This window comes from Triticum aestivum, chromosome 3D (assembly GCF_018294505.1).
Source record: "Triticum aestivum cultivar Chinese Spring chromosome 3D, IWGSC CS RefSeq v2.1, whole genome shotgun sequence".
Lineage (NCBI taxonomy): Eukaryota > Viridiplantae > Streptophyta > Magnoliopsida > Poales > Poaceae > Triticum > Triticum aestivum.
This window is the reverse complement of record NC_057802.1, coordinates 75162171-75187659: the sequence shown is the minus strand read 5'-3', so window position 1 is coordinate 75187659 and position 25489 is coordinate 75162171. Positions and strand designations below refer to the sequence as shown.

Here is a 25489-nt window from a genome sequence, read left to right as displayed (position 1 = left end):
ACATCCAGGTTCCGGTCTAGTTTTTTTTCTTCACTTTACCGGTTTTCCCTTTTGTCAACATTTTGAAAAAATCAAAAATATGTTTGCGTTCAGGAAATGTTCACGTTTTATATAAAATGTTCATATTTCTCAAAACATGTTTGAAATTTCAAAAAAGTTCATGTTTGAAAAATGTTTGGTATTTATCAAAATAAATCACAATTTTAAAATTATTCATGCTTTTTAATAAAGGTTCTGAGTTTAAAAATATTAGCATATTCAAAAATACCGATTTCAAACTGTATGCCTTTTAAAAAATATTCACGTTTAAAAAAATAAACTATGTGCAACAGTGTTTGTCTCGCTTCAGTGCTTCGAGTAGCTACAATACGTACAAAATGGACAAACCGGAAAAATAACACAAAATAGGAATCGAACGCACATGAACGTTGCTTAATGAGCCCGCTCAACCCCTAGCGCATCTCTACTTTTAATGTCTCAATTGGTAGTCTTCGCCGGTTAAATTTCGTCCCATCATTTTCGTCTTTTTTTTTTTCGTCCTACCTTACCACCGTCCCTTCATGTTAGGTTTTTCTACGTCATTCTTCTTCACGCACAGGCATAAAAGAAAACCCGAGTCATCCCATACGCCGCCGCCGCGTAAAGCCCTATCCCTAACCCGCTCTCGTCTCCCTCCCTAGGACGCAGTCGCCCTGGCCATGCCGCCGCCGCCGCCCACCCGTACGTCGCCAGCAACGGCCTCGCCATCATCCTCATGTGCGCCCGACGTTTCCGTCTCCTCGCTGGCCCTAGGCTCATCGAGCTTCCTCTCCATGCGTTGCTGCCTCCTCTGCGCCGCCACCCCATGGTCTCCACCAGCGTCCCTGCGGAGTACATGGGAGCCGCCGCTGCCGCCGGGGACAAGGATACACATGGAAACCGCCACAGCCTTAGGTCCGTCGATCTCTCCCCTCCTTGCCTCTCTGCAGATCCGGTCTCCCCCACCTTGCTGCTGGATCCGTCCCTCTCTCTCCACCACTTCTACTAAGTTATGATCTTTGCTACCTCTCTCCATCTATTCATAGGAGATGGAAACTTTATTGGCAAACAGTCACAAGTTTACCCTTTTCAGTTTGTCTCAAGCAATTAAGAGTTTCGTTCTTATTTTTTAGCAATTCAGAGTTACTTTTTCATACTTGTTGGAGACTCAGATCGATGAATATTGAGTTTATATCAATTAGTGTATCTCTTACAAACTAATACTTTTTGATCTAATAGCCTGATAACCTCATGATCGGATGGTGCAGGCACGCCTGCGGGCTAGCCTATGCCTACTATATCCGGTGTTCTGGTGCATCCGGTGCGACCTCAAAGAATACATTCTTCTAGCTGAGCTTTGAGCTCCTCAGGGACGATGCCTGGGGTGGAAGCAGTTCAACTGCACGATGAAGAAGTGAGTTAAGGGGTTAAGACGGTTGCGTTGGGCGTGCCCTGCTTGCTTGCTGGTGAGTGTTGCCTCTGTGACTAGGTGTTCATTGCTGTCTATGCTCTCTGTAGTTTAAGGTGTTTGTTCTTTTAGCAGCCATTAAAATACCGCAATGTAAACGACTGTCTTCTCTATGTCTACAACACGCACTAGAAGTATGGAACTAATGGCAGTGTTTTGTCTATACAAGATATTAGTATATTATACATGTTTTTGATTCTGAGGGTATTATAAATTAGTATAGACTATCTATCATTCAGTTTTCGCATAGAAGTTCAGTTTCCTTGCGTATGGTTTTATCAAAAGAAATATAGATTATCCCTAGGCTGTCCATTTATAGGTTCAAGGATCAAACAATTCTTTTGTGAAGTTGACACAATGGTATGTTGTAGCATGTTGGTGTATAAGTTTATCCACCATTTATAGGGAATACATATACTTCTTAGGTTCCCTTGCTGCAAATGTGGAAAAACTTAAATACAGTGAAGGAATGTGTTTTGAGATGGAAAACGCCATTTCCAGTAATAGTTAGAGAACCTCAAAAGAATTGCTCGAGTAACTGTTACGATCTTATGATGATGGCAGTTGGGGATATAGAGGAGTTCATCATCTCACTATTCACTTCTCTACTCGCTTGAGGTACAACTCCTTAAAGCCACGCCTCCATATGCCCCCAAAGGCCAGACTAAGGCCTATATTCCCAGTCACATATTCCAGGAACAAAAGGCTAACACACTGACAGGCCCAGTGCATAACCAAAATGACTAAGCTACCGAGCTATCATAGGCTGGGCTGTGACAGTAACATGTTTCCAAGTAGCAGAGTACATAATATTTTCAAATTATAGACAAGGATATACAAGAAACACTGACCTAGGTACTTTGTATTTTCTTCCTAGCTGGTGCTCAAAAGCTAATACGTACCCGGGGTTGCCAGATATGTTTTCAATTTCATTCCATGGTAGACATCAGTGGAGCTGGAGATAGTGAAAATGTAATGATATCACTATATCAGTACAATGGCGCAGAGCCAAATCAGAACACGGGAAAGTGGTCATTTCTCAGTTATGAACTTATGATTGATCACAGTAAGTTAGAAAACAGTAAAATGCAGCAATTCAGAACTAAGAGGTACAACAAAACTAATTGAACATGACTGAGAACTAATGGTAGTGCTTTCTGCTGCTGCAGCTTGCTTTTGGTTTTGCTCATGACTACATTTTCTCAAGATTTTTAGGTTGCGCAGTTTGACGGCGTCTGCACGCCCTACATGTAGTTGTGCACCTCCTCCTCCTGTATTCTTGCATGCGATCAATGGTTTCAGCTCTCTATTTATCAAAGATTAGAATATATATTCAGTAACAATGCTTTCCTACATTTGGTGGATTATTGCATTTGTATTTTTTTATTGTTATCATGCTAGAAGATTATATTCTGTATGAATGCTTTTAACAATGCTTCGTCGGGCCGTTCCCGCCGATGCTACTGTTCGTGCTGTCCCCCCAGTGCCTAGCATCACCGGCAACAAGTTCAACGCTGTCCGACAAGGTGCCCTGCAGGGACAACCTCGGTCGACCTGTCATCGAACTTCAGTATGCATGCTTTGTTCTCTGAAACTAAATTCAGACCTTGAGTACTACTTTTATTTAAATGAAAATATGTGCGTGGTTCCACAACTTATGCCAAAATGCATAGCATAGCTTGGTATACACGAATTGCAATCTGAACATTTTTTACTGTGCCGTCGTCTTGCTTTCTGGTTTTCTGTTATCTGTCATTTTATATCTCTGAATTGTTGTTGGCTGCATACGCAGCTGCTTGAGGCAGGAGCAGTGACTAGCATTGACCAGGAGGAGCAAGAAGCAGCGACAGCTACCATTGCTGGCTGAGCTAGCTGCTAGGTTGCCTCTCTCTTTCCCTCATATTCATATATGTGGGTTTGCAACAGCCAAAAGTACGCTCGTGATTCTTTGTTTTTACTAACAATCCATATTTGGATGCCTTCTTTCTCCCCAGTTACTTGCGACGGGTTGTGGGCAACTACAAGTTAGAAGAATCAGTACTGAAAACGTCTTCTGAATGTTAATAAAATGCTTTTCCTGTTGTGCATTTGTATGCTTCAGTTCTCTTTTTCGTGCCGGGTATGCTTCAGTTATACTAAAACATCCATCTTATTTGTGTGCAAATATTTGTTATCATTCAAGTTAGCTGTATATATATAGTACTAAGTTCAACATGCACACAAAGATGATCCGGTTGAGGTTTACTGGCATAATGTGTATCATTGCTCTATGCATGCTGAAAAGGTTATGCATATAGACTAAATTATACTACCACCGTCCTAAAAATCTTGTCTTGGATTTATCTAGATATAGATGAATCTAACACTAAAACGTGTCTAGATATATCCGTTTCTACACAAATCTAAGACAAGCTTTTTGGGACAGAGGGGGTAGCTGCTTGAGATTATTCACAGAAAATGGCATTCTTAGAATGTCTCGGTCAGTGCCATTCTTGCAATCATATAAAAATTCGTAAATTACTATGTTTGACCAGAATTGGTTACTTGATATGTGGGTTGAGAAGAAGGAAAGGAAAAAATGTCCTATAATGATATTATTTTTTGACAATGTTGCTTGATGTGCACGGGATCCTAAAAGTCTTTTGCCCCTCCAAGCATTCGTGGGAAGCTCCGCCACTCATTGACTTGGGATATCATATTCATTGAGAATAGGTGGACAATGTGACGATCATCGACGATTTTTGTCTCCCGTAGCAACGCATGATGTAGGCGGTGACTTGGGCAACGGGGCGGCAAGGCGGAATGCATCAGCACTCCTCAATTGTGGGTAGCGTTGGTGGCGGTGACTTGGGCTGGGAAGCAATGAGTATCAGCACTTGCAATTGCAGGTGGCAGTGGCTGGGGGTTAGGAAGAGAAAGGTGGGCGTTTTTGCAGGGTGGACAAAAAAAGGCAGTGGCGGGAGGAAAAAGAACAACAATAACATCGGGTCATTGCCGACGGAGGAAAGGCAGGGGTTAACATATTCAAGTGTGGCTAGGCAGAAAGTCGCGAGCGCCTGAGTTGGTGGCGGGTTTAGAGGATCAAGGGTGCCGACCAAGACAACCTTAATATTTTTTATTTACTAGTAAGATGCCCGTGCATTGCACGGAACATCAAGATGTATTTTTTTACAAAACAATTGTTGTGATTGACCCATGTGGGAGTAATTCCATGTGTAAAAACTAATGATATCTCGAGAAAGAGGAGAGATAAGGTGAGGAGGAGTTGGGCGTGGTGGTGATTGATGGTCGGAGTGAGCGGAGTGAGCGGAGGCATGGGGATGGACGACGCCTACAGCGGCCATCATGCTAGATTGTTTCAGAGACTTCCTTTTTTAATTGCTCAACAATGAGGTTGTGGGAGATAGGGATGAACGAGAGAAGGCCTTATCTGCAAATGTGAAGAGAGGTACGGGTATCTTTTTACAAAATTGCTATAGTTTGCTTTCTATCCGTCAGATATAGATCGGATGGTCTATATTGCAAGATGGCAGGTACATCATCATCACCAACTCAGTTTTTTTTAAGAGTAGAGATTTATATGCATAACCCGTAGCTACGCACGGGCGTTCTACTAGTGTGCAATTGGGAGGCAATTCAACGCAAAATGTGTCTTATAGGACCTCCCCAAGATAAAGGTGGTGCGTCTGAGGTGTAAAGCTCATCTGGATTTTCTGTGGAGCATGTGGTGGCGTGGCTTAAGGCATTTCCTAAACAGCGCTCAAAGCGCCCATTCCTTCCATACCCGCAAACGGGCGCACACCCATCCTCCATGCTGGGCCGGCCCATTTTCCTGTTTTCTTTTTCTAAAATCCTGCAAAAAAAAAAACTCGTGCCCGCGGTGAGTCAGACCAGCAACCTACATTTTTTTGTTCAAGCTGCACTAGCCACTCGGGTCAACACACATGTTGTGACTCCTATCCATTTCCCTTTTTGGTTCTGTCTTTCCTTTATTTTTTATTTCTTTTCTCTTCTTTTACTCTCTTTTTATTTATTTTTACTTTTATTTGAAATGCACGGACTTTTTCTAATTCGATGATTGTTTTTCCAAATCAATGAACTTTTGTTCAAATCAAGATTCAAATTAATGAACTATTTTAAAATTTGATAATTCTTTTTGAAATTTGCGAACTTTTTCAAAATTTTATGAACTTTTTCCTAATTTATGAACTTTTTTACAACATGTGAACATTTTTAATACTCGATTTGCTATTTTCAGAATAAAAATTGTCATTATTTTGAAAATCGATGAATTGTTTTTTTAAATGATGAACTTTTTAAAAAAAATTGAACGTTTCTTCAAAATTGATTAACTTTTTTCAAAATTTGTGAACGTTTCTTAAAAATATATGAACTTTTATTCAAAATCGATGAACTTTTTTTGGAAATCGAGGAACTTTTTTCAGATTTGTGAACTTTTCTTCGAAATCGATGGACTTTTATTCAAAATCGATGAACTTTTTTCAGATTTTTGAACTTTTCTCCAAAATCGATGAACTTTTTTGATAATCAATGGACTTTTTCAGATTTGTAAATTTTCATTCAAAATCATTGAACATTTTCTTCAAAATCGATGAACTTTTTTGAAACTAATGAAGTTTTACTCAAATTCATGAACTTTCTTCAAAATTTGATGAACCTTTTTCAAATCCAATGAACTTTTTTTCCATGGTGGTGAATATTTTGTATTGCAAATATACGATTTGTTTTTCAATTGATTTATATGGGTACAGAATATGTGTTAATGTTGTCTAAAAAGAAGTATTACATACAAATGTTTTCGCATTGTAGACAGCTAAGGCGTTGGTCTCTAGTGGTTATCGCGCTGAGCCGCAGAGACGTTGGCGCCAAACCCTATTTGGCGCCTTTAGCGCCCGATAAAGGGTTTTCTGTGCAACTTTTGGTTCTAAAGACGCAAAAAAGAATGATTGTACGTACCACGAGTCGAACTTGTGATCGTCTGGAGGAACCTTCGCTGCCTTAACCAATCGGGCACCTGCGGTTGACATGTCTAGTTGTAGGTTTTTTTCTTTTTTTCCTTCTTTTTTTCTATTTTCATTCATTTCCTTTTTACCCTTTTCTAACCTTTTTCTATAATACAGGAATTTTCGTTTGAAATTCGTGAACTCTATTATAATTCGATGAATATTTTCGAATTCAATGAAGTTTTTTGAATTCGATGGGATTTTTGAAATCCGATGAACTTTTTTCAAATTCGGTGAACTTTTTTTTTCAAATTCAATGAACTTTTTCAAATTCGATGAACTTTGTTCAAAACCAATGAACATTTTTTTCTAATTCGATAAACTTTTTTCAAATTCGATCAACTTTTTTGAATTTAATGAACTTATTTATAAGTTTGATGAAAAAATTTCAAATCCGATGAACTTTTTTTCAAATTTGATGAACTTTTTTTTAAAAGTCGATGAACTATTTTCAAAATCGATGAACTGGTTTTCAAATTCGATGAAATTTTTCCAAATTCAATGAACTTTTTCAAATTCGATGAAGTTTTTCTCAAATTTGTGAACTTTTATGAAAATTCATGTCCATTTTTTAATTCACGTTTTTTTGCGAGTTTTTTCATTTTTCCTTTTTTTTAAAACAAGGCTTTTTTTACAAGTGCTCGCAAGAAAAAAAAAAGGGCTACCAATGGAGGGAGCAGCGATCGAGCGAGGAGCGATCAAGCGAATGGGCCACAACCCACTAGGGGTGCGCGTGAGCGCCAGGAAAGCGATCGGGCACTGAAGGCGCCAGCGAGGAGGTCTCGACGTTGGCAGGTGTGTTCGATTCCCACCACTCCCATTTTTAGTGCGGGTATCATATTGTTTTCGCTATCTGTTGAGATAGCTGGGTCGGCCCGCCTGGGGGTGCGCGCGAGCGCCAGGAGCACCAAGCGGAAAGCGCCGTATAGGGGCTCCCGTGGCTTAAGCCGCTAAGGGCTAGCGGGTGGGCTTGTTTTCTAATGTTGGGCATGGGCTATTAATAGGCCATCTATCGAATTGTGAGCGTTGAAGTGCTGTTGCAATATATCCCCCGCGAGGGCTATTTCTCGCCTACTGCGAGAGATCCTTCGGTCTCGCCTCTGGTGCTGCACTAAACGGGCCAGCTCTGGTGTTGCACTAAACGGGTCAGCTCAACGGTGTAGATGTTGTAGCAAATTTAAAGGTTCTATGGATCTGTTTTACAATCTTCTGTGTGTTTTTTCTTCTTATTTCATTTCTATGTGTTTTACTACATGTTTTTCATCAGTTTTTTCCTTTTATTTTCTTGCTTTCGTTCAATATATGTCTACCTTTTTCAACACACGTTCTACATTTTCTCTTGTACATCTGAATCATTTTTTATACACATTGAACATTTTTCAAAAAACATTTTTTTTCAAATATATGCTTTGAAATTTTTTTAATACATGTTATATATTTTTAATACATGGTAAAACATTGTTTTAACTACACAGGCATTTTTCACAGTATCATATAGACTCCTGGATCTCTTAACCAGGTGTTGATCAGTGGCGCCTCACTTGTTTCTATGGGGAGGCCAATAGGAGCCTGAGATATAAGACGTGGGAAACGATGAAAAGGCTACGTGGAGAGACTACACTGCCATGGGTTTGCATTGGCGACTTCAATGAAATTCTCCGCCAGGAGGAACAGTTGGGGCCAAACACTCGCGATAGCTCTCAGATCACGGGGTTTAGAGAAGCAGTGGATGTTTGTGGTCTGGCAGACTTGGGGTATAAGGGCCTGGACTGGACCTTTGAGAAATGAGTTACGGGTGGACAGTTTTGCAGGGTCCGGCTGGACCGGGCTTTGGCCTCGCCTTCTTGGTCGAGCCTCTTCCCTTTTGCTAGTGTGGAGCACATGACAACGGCAAAAAGTGATCATAGTCCCATTCTGTTGTTGAATGATCTCAACAATGTCAACCCTAGATGGGATAAGAAGAAGCCGTTCCGATACGAGTGCGCCTGGGAGACACATGGCAACTTTAAGGATGTAGTTGGAGAAGCGTGGAACGGCGAGGGACCGGCTGGGTCCGTATCTGAGCTAGCAAACAAGTTGAACACAGTCGCGGCTTGGTTATAGCGGTGGGGCAGACACATGTTTGGTTCCGTGCGTGAAGAACCGCGATCACTCCGAAGGCAACTAGCCTCGCTGCGTGCGGACCCGTTGCGTACGGTGCCTAGCCATGAAGAGAAGAGAGTAGAAGATCGCATGGTCGAGCTAGCGTATAGGGAAGAGATCATGGCAAGATAGTGATGTCTACTACGCAACCTTCTTCTTGTAGACGTTGTTGGGCCTCCAAGTGCAGAGGTTTGTAGGACAGTAGCAAATTTCCCTGAAGTGGATGACCTAAGTTTTATCAATCCATGGGAGGCGTAGGATGAAGATGGTCTCTCTCAAACAACCCTGCAACCAAATAACAAAGAGTCTCTTGTGTCCCCAACACACCCAATACAATGGTAAATTGTATAGGTGCACTAGTTCGGCGAAGAGATGGTGATACAAGTGCAATATGGATGGTAGATATAGGTTTTTGTAATCTGAAAATATAAAAACAGCAAGGTAACAAGTGGTAAAATTGAGCGTAAACGGTATTGCAATGTGTTGAAACAAGGCCTAAGGTTCATACTTTCACTAGTGCAAGTTCTCTCAACAATAATAACATAATTGGATCACATAACTATCCCTCAACATGCAACAAAGAGTCACTCCAAAGTCACTAATAGCGGAGAACAAACGAAGAGATTATGGTAGGGTACGAAACCACCTCGAAGTTATTATTTCCAATCAATCCGTTGGGCGATTCCTATAAGTGTCACAAACAGCCCTAGAGTTCGTAGTAAAATAACACCTTAAGACACATATCAACCAAAACCCTAATGTCACCTAGATACTCCAATGTCACCTCAAGTATCCGTGGGTATGATTATACGATATGCATCACACAATCTCAGATTCATCTATTCAACAAACACATAGAACCTCAAAGAGTGCCCCAAAATTTCTACCGGAGAATCAAGACGAAAACGTGTGCCAACCCCTATGCATAGGTTCATGGGCGGAACCCGCAAGTTGATCACCAAAACATGCATCAAGTGAATCACGTGATATCCCATTGTCACCACAGATACGCACGGCAAGACATACATCAAGTGTTCTCAAATCATTAAAGACTCAATCCAATAAGATTACTTCAAAGGGAAAACTCAATCCATTACAAGAGAGTAGAGGGGGAGAAGCAACATAAGATCCAACTATAATAGCAAAGCTTGCGATACATCAAGATCGTATCACCTCAAGAACACGAGAGAGAGAGATCAAACACATAGCTACTGGTACATACCCTCAACCCCGAGGGTGAACTACTCCCTCCTCATCATGGAGAGCGCCGGGATGATGAAGATGGCCACCGGTGAGGGTTCCCCCCTCCGGCAGGGTGTCGGAACAGGGTCCCGATTGACTTTTGGTGGCTACAGAGGCTTGCAGCGGCGGAACTCCAGATCTATTCTGTCCCCGAAGGTTTTAGGGTATATGGATATATATAGGCGGAAGAAATACGTCAGGGGAGCCACGAGGGGCCCACGAGGGTGGAGGGCGCGCCCCCTGCCTCGTGCATTCCTCATTGCTTTCTTGACGTGGACTCCAAGTCCCCCGGGTTGCTTTCCTTCCAAAAATAACTTCTCCAGAAGGTTTCATTTCGTTTCGACTCCGTTTGATATTCCTTTTCTTCGAAACACTGAAACAAGGGAAAAAACAGGAACTGGCACTGGGCTCTGGGTCAATAGGTTAGTCCCAAAAATAATATAAAAGTGTAAAATAAAGCCCATAAACATCCAAGATGGATAATATAATAGCATGAATACTTCATAAATTATAGATACGTTGGAGACGTATCAGACAGCGCTCCCGCATCAATTGGCTTTCTGAGGGGGACAACAATACGAAGTTTTTCCAAAAGAAAGCAAGTGCCCGACGTTCAAAAAACATGATAATGCAGCTGTCTCGAAGTGATGGTGCTGTGTGCACGGATCGACACGAGCTAGAGGGTATGGCTACGGAATTTTATGCTAATCTGTACACTTCTGAGGGCACCATTGGCATGGAGGTAGTTCTGTCTCATATACCTATGCGTGTAGATGGCAACATGAATGCACGACTTAATGACACTTATAGCAAAGAAGAAGTTAAGGACGCACTGTTTCAAATGTTCCCTACAAAGGCCCCTGGACCGGTTGGCTTCCCGGCGCATTTTTTTCAGAAGCATTGGGATTTATGTGGTGATGAAGTCACGAGGATGATCATTCGAGTGCTTGAAGGAGTGGATTCACCGGAGAAGATAAACAACACGTTCATTGTTTTGATTCCCAAGATAGCTAGTCCAAAAGTTCTAGGACAATGTCGACCTATAAGTCTTTGTAATGTAATCTACAAGATTGCCTCAAAGGTCTTAACAAACAGGTTGAAAACTATTCTCCCCGAGGTCATCTCTGAAGAGCAATCAGCTTTTGTCCCTGGACGTCTCATTACAGATAATTTCATCACAGCTTATGAGTGTTTGCATTATATGAAAACCAGGAGGGTGAAGGGAAACAAATTTTGCGCGCTAAAACTGGATATGATGAAGGCCTATGATCGCTTGGAGTGGTCCTATTTAAAGGCAGTTATGCTCAAGATGGGTTTCAGCCCCAGGTTCACAGATACTGTTATGAGGTGTGTATCATCGGTTTCATTCTCGGTCTTGTTTAATGGTGGTAGTTTGGATGTTTTCAGACCTTCCCTTGGCTTGCGACAAGGGTGTAAGGGCATTTTTATCCCTTAGTTGGTTTTGGTGATTGATGACAATGCTTTTGCGGACTAATCATGTGCATCGAATATTTCAGATATATTGACCAGGCACAAGATGATTTGGTTTCCCTCGAAGGCTATAGAAGACGGCGTTTCTCTTCATTTCTTTTCGGTGGTATTGAGTCGTAGGGAAGCCGTACTATTAAGAGGGGGTCCGCGTTGGAAAGGTTGGGTGGATTCATCACGTACACATCTTCCTTTGCACCTCCTTTCCTCTAGCCTTTGGAGTATCCTATGTTTTCCTTGTCTATGCAAATATTGCTCTTGCTTGCTGAACTAGGGCGTGCGGTAGTACTGCTCCTTAGAGCGGTAGTACCGCAGGACCTTGCGGTAGTACCGCAAGGGCCCATGGTAGTACCGCTTCTAGTAAGCGGTAGTACCGTGGTCTCTGACTTAGTTCCGCAAGTACGCGACAGTAAGGGGCGGATGTAATTTTTTACATCCGCGCCTCGCGCGGTAGTACCGCTGCTGGCTTACAGTACTACCGCGTCGGGTTTTTGCATCGACTCCAACTCTGCGGAAGTAGCCACGGATGTAATTTTTTATATCCGTGCCTTCCCATCCCTGGACAGCCCCTGCCTTGCGGTAGTACCGCAAGGGGGAGCGGTAGTACCGCGACAGCAGTACTACCGCCCTATGCTTTAGTGCATTTTTGGCTGTTCTGGTCTCTGCTGCGTGGGCGGTAGTACCGCGGGGCCCTGCGGTAGTACCGCGCTGCGCAGGCTGAGTTGGTGGATAACGGTTGGATTTGTTCTTCCACTATATAAGGGGTGTCTTCCTTCTCTAGTTGACTATCTCTTCCACCTCCAAGCTCCATTGTTGCTCCAAGCTCTATTTTCACCCGATCTCCTTCCCTAGCCAATCAAACTTGTTGATTCTCTAGGGATTGGTTGAGAAGGCCCCGATCTACACTTCCACCAAGAGAAATTTGAATCCCCCACTAATCCCTTGTGGATCTTGTTACTCCTGGGTGTTTGAGCACCCTAGACGGTTGAGGTCACCGCGGAGCCATAGTCCATCGTGGTGAAGCTTCGTGGTATCATTGGGAGCCTCCAATTAAGTTGTGGAGATTGCCCAACCTTGTTTGTAAAAGTTTGGTCGCCGCCTCCAAGGGCACCAATAGTGGAATCACGACATCTCGCATTGTGTGAGGGCGTGAGGAGAATACGGTGGCCCTAGTGGCTTCTTGGGGAGCATTGTGCCTCCACACTGCTCCAACGGAGACGTACTTCCTCTCAAAGGGAAGGAACTTCGGTAACACATCCTCGTCTTCACCGGCTCCACTCTTGGTTATCTCGTGCCTTTACTTGTGCAAGCTTATTTGTGCTTTATCTCTTGCTTGCGTTTGTGCTTAGTGTTGTTGCATCATATAGGTTGCTCACCTAGTTGCATATCTAGACAACCTACTTTGATGCAAAGTTTAAATTGGTAAAGAAAAGCTAAAAATTGTTAGTTGCCTATTCACCCCCCTCTAGTCAACTATATCGATCCTTTCAATTGGTATCAGAGCTTCGTCTCTTTATTAAGGACTTTACCGTCCGAAGAGTATGGTTGACATCGTAGACGGTGTGGAGGAGCACTCCGGTGTGAATCCGGTCTCGTCTACGGGAGATGGGGGAACCGCGGTCTCTCATGAGGAATTCAATGTGGCGTTGGACACATTGAAAACCTCCATGACGACCGAGGTCGAAAGCATGTTTAATAAATTCTTAGAAGGGCTTAAACTTTCCACCGCACCGTTGAAGGTGGGTGATCCCGCTAACAAGGTGACGGATGCTACCTCCGACAAGGGGGAAGCTACTAGCGAGAAAGCTCCTTCTTCTAGTGGTAAAAATGGCACCGGCATCTTTGCCCATGTGGAACCTCCACCTGTCTATGGTGGACCGCTTCCTTCCACTCATTTGAATCATGCCGGCCCGGCCCCTAAGATTGAGAAGAATGTAGAATTTGATTCTTGGGTCTACCGTTTTAAGCGTCATTTAAATCATGTGAACACTAACCTTTGGAGAATCATTGAAGAAGGTTTTTATCCGCATGACCAAAGCAACTTCACTCCTAGAGAAGCCGTGGACCATCAATTCAATGAGAATGCTCTCTTCATCATCCAAGAAGCAATCCCACCCGAAGATCTTCCTCATCTCCGGCCCTACACCATTGCCAAAGATGCTTGGCAACAAGTGGTTTCCCTCTATCGGGGAAGCGCAAGCATTCAACGCTCCAACTATGAAGTGGTGCAAGATGAAGCCGATGAGTTTGCAATGAAAGAAGATGAAGAACCTCGTGAGCTTTATCGGAGAGTAAGCAAACTCGCAGTCTCTCTCCGAGATCATGGAAGTAAGGACACGGATGACAATTGGATCAAGCGCAAATTCCTCAAGGTAATGATGCCCTACCACAAATCCATGTCCTCCGTCATTCGTCAAAGGCCGGACTTCCACACCTTGACCTCAAGTGAAGTGTTGGATGAGTTCGTTGCTATGAGCATCTTGGACAAGACCGCCGACAATGAGGTTCTTCGCTCTCAAAGAGTGAAGAAGCCCAACCTTGCTCTAAAGGACAAGGTTAGTATGGAGGAAGAGGATGAAGAGGAAGAAGAGGAGAGCAACCTCAAAGATACGAAGTATGCCTATCATGAACACATGGCTCTTGCTTCAAGGCAATTTTGGAGCAAGAAGAACTCAAGGCCAAACTTCAACAAGAACAATTCAAGTGGCGCAAAGGGCAAGCAACGAGTGAGGACTTGCTTCAATTGTGGCAATGTGAGCCACTTTGTTGCGGAGTGCCTTACGAGAAGAGGGAAGACAATGGTGGCAAGCTCATCCGAAAGGACAAGGCCAAGTCGTTCCCCAACAAGAGCAACTTCACCAAGAAGACTCCTCCCAAGGCATTGGTGGTACAAGAAGAGTACAATGAGGATGATGACGATGATGAAGATGGTGAGTCGGTTGCCATGGCCTCCGTTTCCATTGCGATGACTCCACGGATGTCTCTCTTCGACTCACCCAATGAGAACATCACCGCCAAGTGCCTCATGGCTAAAGCCACCAACAAGGTAACCCCCAACATCAAAACTACCATCATTAATCATCCTTCTTCGACGGATAGCATTGATGAACATGAGGGGACAAATGTGGAGGAGAATGAGTTTGAGACCTTTATGGGTAAACTCAAGGGTAAATCCAAGAAGCACTTCGTTGCTCTCTTGGAACAACTTGGTGAAGCCAATGACATGATCGAGGCTCACGAAGATACCATCTCTAAGATGGAGGGGCATAGTCGCGACTATGCCGATGAGATTCGGATCTTTCCAATGCTCTTGACGAAGAGCGTGGTCTTCGTTTGGCTCTTGAGGAGTCACACAAAGATGATCACGCTAAGTTAAAGAAAGATCTTGATCATGCTCTTGTTGTTTCTCGTGTGCTAAACTCCGAGAAGGCAAAGCTTGGGGTTGATCTTGCTAGACTCAAAGAGGAGTTTGACATTCTCGACAAGGCTCACAAAGTCTTTAAGGGTGTTCATGCTAGCCTCAAGGAGTCTCATGATCAACTCCAAGTGAAGCTAACTAAGGAGAAAGCCACCTTTCCTCATATGGTTTTAATTGATAATGCAAATGCTACTAACCCTTGTTGTGAGCATGTGCATCTTGTTGAGGAGAATGCTAAGTTGAAGGAGCAACTTGAGAAAGGCCTTGTGTCATGCATACAAGGCGAGAAGAACCTCAACGACCTTTTGAGCAATCAAAAGTAAGTTGTGGCCAAGGAGGGGATTGGGTTCGCACCCAAGCCCAAGAACAAGAAGAATGACAAGACCAAACGACCTCCTCCTCTCAAGCAATCTTTTGTGAAGGAGGGAGAGGGTGCTTCCAAGGAGAAGAAGAACAATGCGAAGGGTGGCGGTGTCAAGAAGGGCAATGCCACCCCTTCCAACAAAGCCGGCGACTTTAATCCTTCTTATGTGTTATGCCGTGCTAGTGATGGGCATGTTTATGCCAAATTTGTTGGTTCTCCTCATGGTATATTGAATGGTCTATTTGGGTTCCTAAGACCCTTGTTACTAACATCAAAGGACCCATTACAAAATGGGTACCTAAAACCAAGCATTGATCTCTTGTAGGTGTTTGCTTCCGGTGGGGGATCATGGTTGCTCGATAGTGGAGCTACAAATCATATGACCGGAAGCAAGGACTTGGTGGTGGGCGTGCACAAGATTCCATCTATGCCCACCAATGTCGAGAGGGGTGATGCCTCGTCTTCTAAGGTAGTGGGACTCAGCAAAGTTGTCATTTCTCATGATCTCACGATCGAGAAGGTCATGCTTGTTGAGTCCCTTGCATACAATTTACTTTCCGTTCGTCAAGTTGCAATCATGGGCTTTGCCACTTTCTTTGATATTGATACCGTGGCCCTTTTGTGGAGCAAGACTCTTAAAGTAGCCTTTGTTGGGCATGTCGAGAACGGTCTCTATGTGATTAACTTTTTGGAGCGACCCACTAAGACCGCGACATGCCTAATGGCTAAAGTTGACGCGGGATGGCTTTGGCATCGCCATTTAGCCCATGTCAATATGAGATCTTTGCAAAGTCTTCTCAAGGGGGACCATGTCCGTGGACTAACGAATGTTAGTTTTGCTAAAGATTGTGCTTGCAGTGCTTGTATCGAAGGAAAGCTACATGAGATGGCTCACCCTCCCACGACTATCATTTACTCGAAGAGGCCTTTGTAGCTCCTTCATTTGGATCTCTTTGGGCCTCCATCCTTTGATAGTCTTGGGGGTAGGAAGTATTGCTTGGTGATTGTGGATGACTATTCAAGATACACTTGGGTGTATTTCTTCAAGAGGAAGAGCGAGACCCAACAAACCGTCGTTGACTTTGCGAATGAAGCCCAACGTCAACACATGCAAAGATCTTGACAATAAGAAGTGACAACGGCACAGAGTTCAAGAACTACACCTTGGATGAGTTTCTTAGTGATGAGGGGATCAAGCATCAATGTTCCGCACCTTACACCCCTCAACAAAATGGTGTTGCGGAGAGGAAGAACCGGACGTTGATGGATGCGACAAGGACCATGATGGCGGAGTTCAAATCTCCATACAACTTTTGGGCCGAAGCCATCAACACCGCGTGTCATGCATCTAATCAGCTCTACCTCCGCAAGGGCTTGAACAAGACTCCATATGAGATACTCATCGGTAACAAGCCTAACCTCAAGTACTTTCGGGTGTTCGGGTGTAAGTGTTTCATTCTCAAGAAAGGTGTTCGGTTGTCTAAATTTGAGGCTAGAGCTTATGAGGGCATATTCGTTGGTTATGCTACAAACTCTCATGCTTAACGTGTCCTCAATAAATCCACGGGACTTATTGAGGAGACGTGTAACGTGGAGTTTGATGAGAATAACGGCTCCCAAGTGGAGCAAAGTGGCACTTGTGATGTAGGTGATGAAATTCCTCCTCAAGCCATAAGAAGAATGGGTGTTGGTTTTATACTACCCATTGAGGAACCCCTTGTGGCCGAAGGAGAAGGACAATGCTCCACTCAAGTGGAGCCATCACCAACCCAAGGCCCACACGCTTCCGAAGAACAAAGTGAAGGCCCTCAACCTCATGAACAAGACCAAGGGCAAGATCATGCTCAAGAGGGTGGTGACACACCAAGTGATGCCCAAGGTCAAGTTCTCTCCTCCGAGCAAGTTCAAGATCAAGAACAAGCTCAAGACGGCGCTCAAGATGATCAAGTAACCACTCCTCAACTCACCACCGAGGAGGAATTGGAGCGTCGTACCGCCAAGATTGCATCCAAGCTCTCCACCAAGGGTCATCTAATGAAGAATGTGCTTGGAAGCATTCAAAAGGGGGTAAGCACTCGTAGACAATTGGCAAACTATTGTGAACATCACGCGTTTGTCTCTTGTGTTGAACCCCAAAAGGTATATGAAGCACTCGAAGATCCGGATTGGCTTAATGCCATGCATGAAGAACTCAACAACTTCGAGTACAACAAGGTTTGGAGATTAGTGCCGAGGCCAACGGGGAACCACAATGTCATTGGAACCAAGTGGATTTTCAAGAACAAGCAAGATGCTCATGGGACCATCATTCGCAACAAGGCACGATTGGTGGCACAAGGCTACTCCCAAGTCGAGGGTATCGACTACGGTGAAACCTTTGCTCCCGTTGTTCGCCTTGAATCTATTCGTTTGTTGATTGCTTATGCTTCTCATCACAACTTTAAGTTGCAACAAATGGATGTGAAGAGTGCTTTTCTTAATGGTCCTATTAATGAGTTGGTTTATGTCAAGCAACCCCCCGGGTTCGAGGATCCCTACTTTCCCGATCATGTGTATCAACTCGATAAGGCACTCTATGGCCTTAAACAAGCCCCACGTGCGTGGTATGACCACCTTACCGAGTTGTTACAAGATCGTGGGTTTGAAGTTGGGCTAATCGACCCCACTCTTTTTACTAAGAAGGTCAAAGGGGAGTTGTTTGTGTGCCAACTATATGTTGATGACATTATCTTTGGTTCCCCTAACAAAGCTTTCAATGAGGAATTTGCCGCACTCATGACCTCAAAGTTCAAGATGTCTTCCATGGGAGAGTTGAAGTTCTTTCTCGGTTTCGAAGTGAAGCAAAGAGGAGAAGGAACCTTCATTAACCAAGCCAAATACACTCAAGACATGCTCAAGAGATTCAAGCTAAGTGATGTCAAGCCGGCGTCCACTCCAATGCCCACCAAGTGCCAACTTGACATCGATCCCAATGGTAAAGCGGTGGATCAAAAGGTATATCGCTCCATGATTGGTTCCTTGCTTTACCTTTGTGCATCTAGACCGGATATCGTGTTGAGTGTGGGAATTTGTGCACGGTTTCAAGCCGCACCTAAGGAAAGCCACTTTGTGGCGGTCAAGCGAATCTTTCGATATTTGGCTCATACCCCAAACTTTGGCTTATGGTACCCAAGAGGAGCAAACTTCAAGCTTGTAGGGTATTCGGACTCCGATTGGGCGGGAGACAAAGTGGATAGGAAGTCCACTTCCGGAGGGTGCCAATTCCTTGGTTGCTCTTTGGTAAGTTGGTTTTCTAAAAAGCAAAGTTGTGTGTCTCTCTCGTCCACCGAAGCGGAGTATGTGGCGGCAGGTAGTTGTTGTGCACAACTCTTATGGATGAGGCAAACTTGAAAGGATTACGGTGTCATTTGTGACAAAGTGCCTCTTTGGTGTGATAATGAAAGTGCCATCAAGATTTCTCTCAACCCCGTGCAACACTTCAAGACGAAGCATATTGAGATTCGGTATCACTTCATCCGAGATCACATTAGGCGAGGGGAGATCGAGCTCAACTACGTCAACACCCATGATAACCTTGCAGATATTTTCACGAAGCCTTTGGATGAAGCAAGATTTCGCGAGTTAAGGCATGAGCTAAATATCATTGATTCGAGCAATGTTGCTTGAACCCTTGCACACCCCACCACACTCAACTTGTTGTCTAATCTAGGTGTAGGCATGGAGATAGGGGGAGTGTTGTTCTCTCAATGAACTCTCCCTCCCCCCATTATGCATAAAGTGATCAACTCTTTCACATTAGCCATTTTTGATGGTACTTGTGCTTCAAAGACGAGTTTTGTTCATGGGCCCAAGGATAATTCTTCGCGGTGCCATACCAATTGACTCAAACATAGGTGGCTCCGGCCACCGCCCTCTCCTTGGAGAGTTTGTGTCTCGTTTTTGGTTTGTATTGTCTCTTGCCTCTCTTCCTTCGTGCCGAGCTTGTGCTTATGGTGTCCAGTGTGTTAGCTCTTTGGTGTGGTCTCTCGCTTGAAGGTTCCGTGCTTCGGTGTTCTCTATTTTGGTTGAAACTGTCTTTTCTTGAGCTCACGGTACTACCGCGGCCTGCCACGGTACTACCGCAAGGGGGGGGGGGGCGTGGTACTTCCGCACCCAGCGCTGCAGTAATTTTTTACTGCCGCCCGGGGGAGCGGTACTACGGCCTCGGTGCGGTACTTCCGCCCGGGCGGTACTACCACAATGACGTGCGGTACTACCGCGTGAGGAGGGCACGGTACTTCTGCACCCAACACGGCAGTAATTTTTTACTGCCGCCTGGGGGAGCGGTACTTAGGTCACGGTGCGGTACTTCCGCCCGGGACGGTAGTACCGCGATGATGTGCGGTACTACCGTGCGGTCGAGGGCGCATGGGGGGTTAAACATGGGCAGGGGGAGTTCTAACTCCCCCATACCCATTCGTCTCTCTCCCCACTCTGTCTCTCTCTCAAGAACGCGCCGGAGGTCCTCGCCGGATCTCCGTCTCCGGCCGCTCTCCTCGGATTCCGACCGGTGGGATCGTTCCCCACCACTCCCTCTTGCCATAGAACAAGGTTTCTCCCCAATCCCTCCCTTTTTCTTGTTCGTCTTGTTGTTTTTAGGTTTTGGGGAGATGCAAGTTGTTCTTGAGATTTTAGGCCAAATCTATGCAAGAGTAGGATGTAGGAGAGCAGTTTTGTGTAGTGATGGTACTTGCTATAGTTGTCCCGTGATGGATTTGATCGACCGTAGTACCGCGTGTTGACACGGTTGTGCTCAGATCTCCGTGGCAGTTTTAGATCTGCAACCGTGCGGTGCTACCGCTCTTTAGGTGCGGTACTACCGCCCTGCTGGTGCGGTACTACCGCTCCTTGGAGCTGTACTACCGCACGTGGCGCAGCACACGATACTACCGTTGTCTCAAATCCCTCTTGTGGCACTTCTCACGTACCATGTCTACTTGTTTCACCTGCTTTGCTGTGGTCTTTGCATTGATCCTTCTCGTGTTTCATGCGTGTTTGTTTTGTGGTGTGTGTTTTAGGTGGTGGCTCAGGTGCTCCGGCTCGCCGCTCCAATCCAAGACGTGACACGGGATCCAAGCGTATGCACAACACAGAGGCAGCAGAGGGCTCCAATGCCCCCCAACGCAGAACCAAGACCACCGCCACCAAAGAGAAGGAACCCGCCATGGGTATGGATGAGATACCGCTTGCTGAGTTCATCGCTCGGAGGAAGATCAATCCGTATGGAAACCCTCGTGCCAACTTTCGAGGGAATGAGCTATTCTGGACCAAGCAGCAGAATCTCATTTATCTGGATGTCATCAAGGCCAAGCAAAACACCTATGTGGATGTGAAGTGGATCAACATGCATCACATGCAAAAAGAGGCGCACCGGGAATACTTTGGTGAGGCTTTGGACCTAGTGGAGCAATTTGGCATTGAGCATATCATCTCATTCCACAAAGACTATGATCCTGAGATCCTTGCTCAGTTCTTTGCCTCAGTGCATTTTCATCCCAATGAGGAAAGGACCATGACTTGGATGACCAATGGTCGGCAGCTGACTGCTACTTGGAAGGAATTCATGACTTTGCTTGGGGTTCCGGATGAGGGCTCGCCACACCCCAAGGTGTTCGCCCTCATGCCAATCCCGAGTCTGCCAACAAGAACAAGCTTATGCCTTTCTATGTGGAGAAGAGGCTCTCCAATGGCAAGTCATCTTGGGTTCTCAACTCCTTTCTTGACATCATGCACCAGATCTTCCGCAACACTCTCTTCCCACGCATTGGGGACAAGGACAAGGTGCATGCCTATCTTGTGGATATGATGCTCCTGTGTGAAGATGCTCGCAACTCTCAGACACTACCACTTTATGTCTCACATATCATGTGGCATGAGCTTCGGTTTGCGGTCTACAACCGCAAGGTCCCCATCTATGGACCTTATCTGTTTCAGTTGATCTCGGCTACTTGGGAGCGGGTCTACCCTCAGGATGAGTTTGAGGCCCCTGGTTGGATCCGGCATGAGTCCATCAACCTCCGTATCAAGCCTCAGTGGGCCAACACTACCTCTCGTGCTGATACTGCGGCTGCCATGGACGTGGATGCAAGTGAAGATGAGGAGGAGGCAGCAGACGAGGACAACTCTGAGGGTTACATCCCTCCCACCTCTGAGCCTTCTTGGGCTAAGCGACTGAAGAACAAGATGAAGATGTTGTTCTGTATGCAGGCAAAGGGGCAGTACCAGACCCATGTGGCTTCCAAGGAGACTCGCCGCCGCGACAAGCGGATTTTCAGGACCTTTGGCGAGAACATTTCTAGCGGGTCAGAGGTGAACATCACCCCAGAGGCAGAATGGATGCACAAGCAGGGTTATCGGTGGACCGAGTCTGAGGAGGAGTCCGTCCCAGCTGCAGAGTATGACGGGGAGCGTGCAAGTGACTACTCCGCTTGAGCCACCACTATTGCTGTAGGTGTCCTCTCTGCCTTTTTGGCGTCTCGATGCCAAAGGGGGAGAGAGTGTAGGATTTGCGAGTTGTGTCGTGTTTGGGTCAGTTGAACTTCGTTTATTTCGTTTGCTTTGGTTTGCTTTGGTTTGTGCTCGTGAGACCTTCGATCATATGGTGTAAGACATATGCCCTCTATCGTACCGTAGTGAGCTTATTCTATCTTGTGCTTATTACACTATGCTCCTGTCTATCTTGCTTAGCTTTAGCCTTATTGCAACAATTGCCATGTCTATAAAATATAGGGGGAGTGTTGATCCTAGTATGTGTGCCGTGCAGTCCAAAGCACTCATCGAGATAGCACACATCTAGGGGGAGCCCGTCTATATTTTAGAGACTTGGGGTTTGCCCTTGCTCTTTGCGTTATACCCTCTTGCAAATCCCGTGTTGTCATCAATCCACCAAAAAGGGGGAGATTGTAAGGGCATTTTTATCCCTTAGTTGGTTTTGGTGATTGATGACAATGCTTTTGCGGACTAATCATGTGCATCGAATATTTCAGATATATTGACCAGGCACAAGATGATTTGGTTTCCCTCGAAGGCTATAGAAGACGATGTTTCTCTTCGTTTCTTTTCGGTGGTATTGAGTCGTAGGGAAGCCGTACTATTAAGAGGGGGTCCGCGTTGGAAAGGTTGGGTGGATTCATCACGTACACATCTTCCTTTGCACCTCCTTTCCTCTAGCCTTTGGAGTATCCTATGTTTTCCTTGTCTATGCAAATATTGCTCTTGCTTGCTGAACTAGGGCGTGCGGTAGTACTGCTCCTTAGAGCGGTAGTACCGCCCGCTGGTGCAGTAGTACCGCAAGGGCCCATGGTAGTACCGCTTCTAGTAAGCGGTAGTATTGTGGTCTCTGACATAGTTCCGCAAGTACGCGGCAGTAAGGGGCGGATGTAATTTTTTACATCCGCGCCTCGCGCGGTAGTACCGCTGCTGGCTTACGGTACTACCGCGTCGGGTTTTTGCATCGACTCCAACTCTGCGGAAGTAGTCACGGATGTAATTTTTTATATCCGTGCCTTCCCATCCCTGGACAGCCCCTGCCTTGCGGTAGTACCGCAAGGGGGAGCGGTAGTACCGCACCAGCAGTACTACCGCCCTCTGCTTTAGTGCATTTTTGGCTGTTCTGGTCTCTGCTGCGTGGGCGGTAGTACCGCGGGGCACTGCGGTAGTACCACGTGCCCCTGCGGTAGTACCGCGCCTCAGGTGCGGTAGTACCGCGCTGCGCAGGCTGAGTTGGTGGATAACGGTTGGATTTGTTCTTCCACTATATAAAGGGTGTCTTCCTCCTCTAGTTGACTATCTCTTCCACCTCCAAGCTCCATTGTTGCTCCAAGCTCTATTTTCGCCCGATCTCCTTCCCTAGCCAATCAAACTTGTTGATTCTCTAGGGATTGGTTGAGAAGGCCCCGATCTACACTTCCACCAAGAGAAATTTGAATCCCCCCACTAATCCCTTGTGGATCTTGTTACTCTTGGGTGTTTGAGCACCCTAGACGGTTGAGGTCACTGCGAAGCCATAGTCCATCGTGGTGAAGCTTCGTGGTATCGTTGGGAGCCTCCAATTAAGTTGTGGAGATTGCCCCAACCTTGTTTGTAAAGGTTCGGTCGCCGCCTCCAAGGGCACCAATAGTGGAATGACGGCATCTCGCATTGTGTGAGGGCGTGAGGAGAATACGGTGGCCCTAGTTGCTTCTTGGGGAGCATTGTGCCTCCACACCGCTCCAACGGAGACGTACTTCCTCTCAAAGGGAAGGAACTTCGGTAACACATCCTCGTCTTCACCGGCTCCACTCTTGGTTATCTCGTGCCTTTACTTGTGCAAGCTTATTTGTGCTTTATCTCTTGCTTGCGTTTGTGCTTAGTGTTGTTGCATCATATAGGTTGCTCACCTAGTTGCATATCTAGACAACCTACTTTGATGCAAAGTTTAAATTGGTAAAGAAAAGCTAAAAATTGTTAGTTGCCTATTCACCCCCCCCTCTAGTCAACTATATCGATCCTTTCAAAGGGGATCCCATATCGCCATATCTGTTCTTGCTCGCAGCTGAGGGTCTATCTTGTTTGATAAAGGCAGAAGGAGCGGTGTGGGGGATTTCGTTGCACCAAGTGCCCCTCTAGTTAACCAACTGCTTTTCGCTGATGACAGTCTACTATTTTTTGAGGCTACTGATGCTAGTGCTACTCGAGTGCAGGAGATCCTTACAACATATTGTAATGCCTCGGGTCAGAGGATAAATGTGGATAAGTCCTCCAGTTTCTTTAGTAAGGGTGTGCCTGAATCCACTAAGGGCACAATCAAGGACATACTCGAGGTTCAAAATGAGTCCTTGTCAGAAAAATACCTTGGTTTGCCTTCGGATGTGGGGAGAGCAAAAGAAGGGTCTTTCAAATACCTAAAGGACAGAATTTGGAAACGTGTTCAAGGGTGGATGGAGAAGTGCCTATCAGCCGGAGGTAAAGAAGTTTTAATCAAGTCAGTGGTTCAATCCATCCCTACTTATTCGATGGCTTGCTTGAAGTTACCTCGTGGACTTTGTGAGCATATTACAGCATTATTCGAAGGTTTTGGTGGGGAAGTAAGAATGGCTAGAGGAAACCAGCCTGGGTGTCATGGGCAACAATGTCTAAACCAAAGTTCATGGGCGGCTTGGGTTTTAGGGATGTGGAGCTTTTCAACTTGGCACTTCTTGCTCACTAAGTATGGAGATTGTTACAAGAGCCAGAGACTCTTAGTGCACGTGTTCTTAGAGCCCGATACTACCCCAATACCAGCATTCTAGACGCAACTTTGGGTTCGGCTCCCTCCCAAGTTTGGCGTTCATTATTAGAAGGCAGAGATGTATTGTCATTGGGTCTAATCAAGAGGATTGGCACAGGTTCTAGCACTCGCATTTGGGAAGAAAATTGGATGCCGAGGAACTATAAGCTTCGCCCCATATGTGCTCGATCAGCTAACCCGCCGGTTTTGGTCTCTGACCTCCTCAATCCAGCTACTCGCACGTGGGACAAGCAAATTGTTGAGGATCATTTTATTGCTGGGGATGTCGAAGTAATTCTCAACATACCAATCAGTTCTAGGATGCAGGATTACTTCTGGGCCTGGCACTATGACAGACGCGGCGTATTCTCTGTCCGATCAGCGTATAGGATCTCTGCAATCAAGGCTCAAAGGCAAGACTGGCTGGAGCACCGGCCAGGCCATTCCAATATCACAGTGGACAAGCATTCATGGTCACAATTGTGGAAGGTGAAGGTCCCGTAAAAAATATGCATTTTCGTCTGGAGACTTGCACACACTTCGCTTCCTACAGGCCTAGTTCGACACAAACGCAACATGGCAGATAACCCAGCGTGCTCTATCTGTGGTGCGGTTGAGGATACATGGCGACATTCATTGCTGAGTTGCCGAATTGCTAGGTGTGTTTGGGCGTTGGGAGATGAGGATTTGCTTGAGCATGTGCTATCGAATCGGAATGAAGACGCAAAGTTATGGCTGTTCTGGCTTTTTGAATCAACAAACCAAGACAATCTTGCCCGAGTTTTGGTGACAATGTGGGCTATCTGGTGGGCGCGACGTAAAGCGATACATGACGAGGAGTTTCAGAGCCCGTTGTCAACTATGTGTTTCATCAAAAGGTATCTGGAGGAGCTGGAGATTGCCTCTCATCTATGCCAACCAATCACGTTGGGCAGGTTAATCTACCTAGGGCCAATGCATGGCTGCCACCACCAGAGTTTGCTGCGAAGTTCAACTGTGATGGCGGTCGGTCTACCCTGGGGGAGAAAGGAGCAGCGGC

The 25489-nt window shown here is 45.5% G+C and overlaps 1 long non-coding RNA gene across 1 annotated transcript; it reads left to right on the top strand.

Annotated features, from left to right (window-relative positions):
* Positions 1-612: 612 nt before the first annotated feature.
* LOC123077520 (uncharacterized) lies at positions 613-4712 on the top strand. The gene is made up of 4 exons (XR_006436673.1): positions 613-933; positions 1287-1484; positions 2971-3056; positions 3279-4712. It is a non-coding gene; the product is annotated as an uncharacterized lncRNA (long non-coding RNA).
* Positions 4713-25489: the final 20777 nt, after the last annotated feature.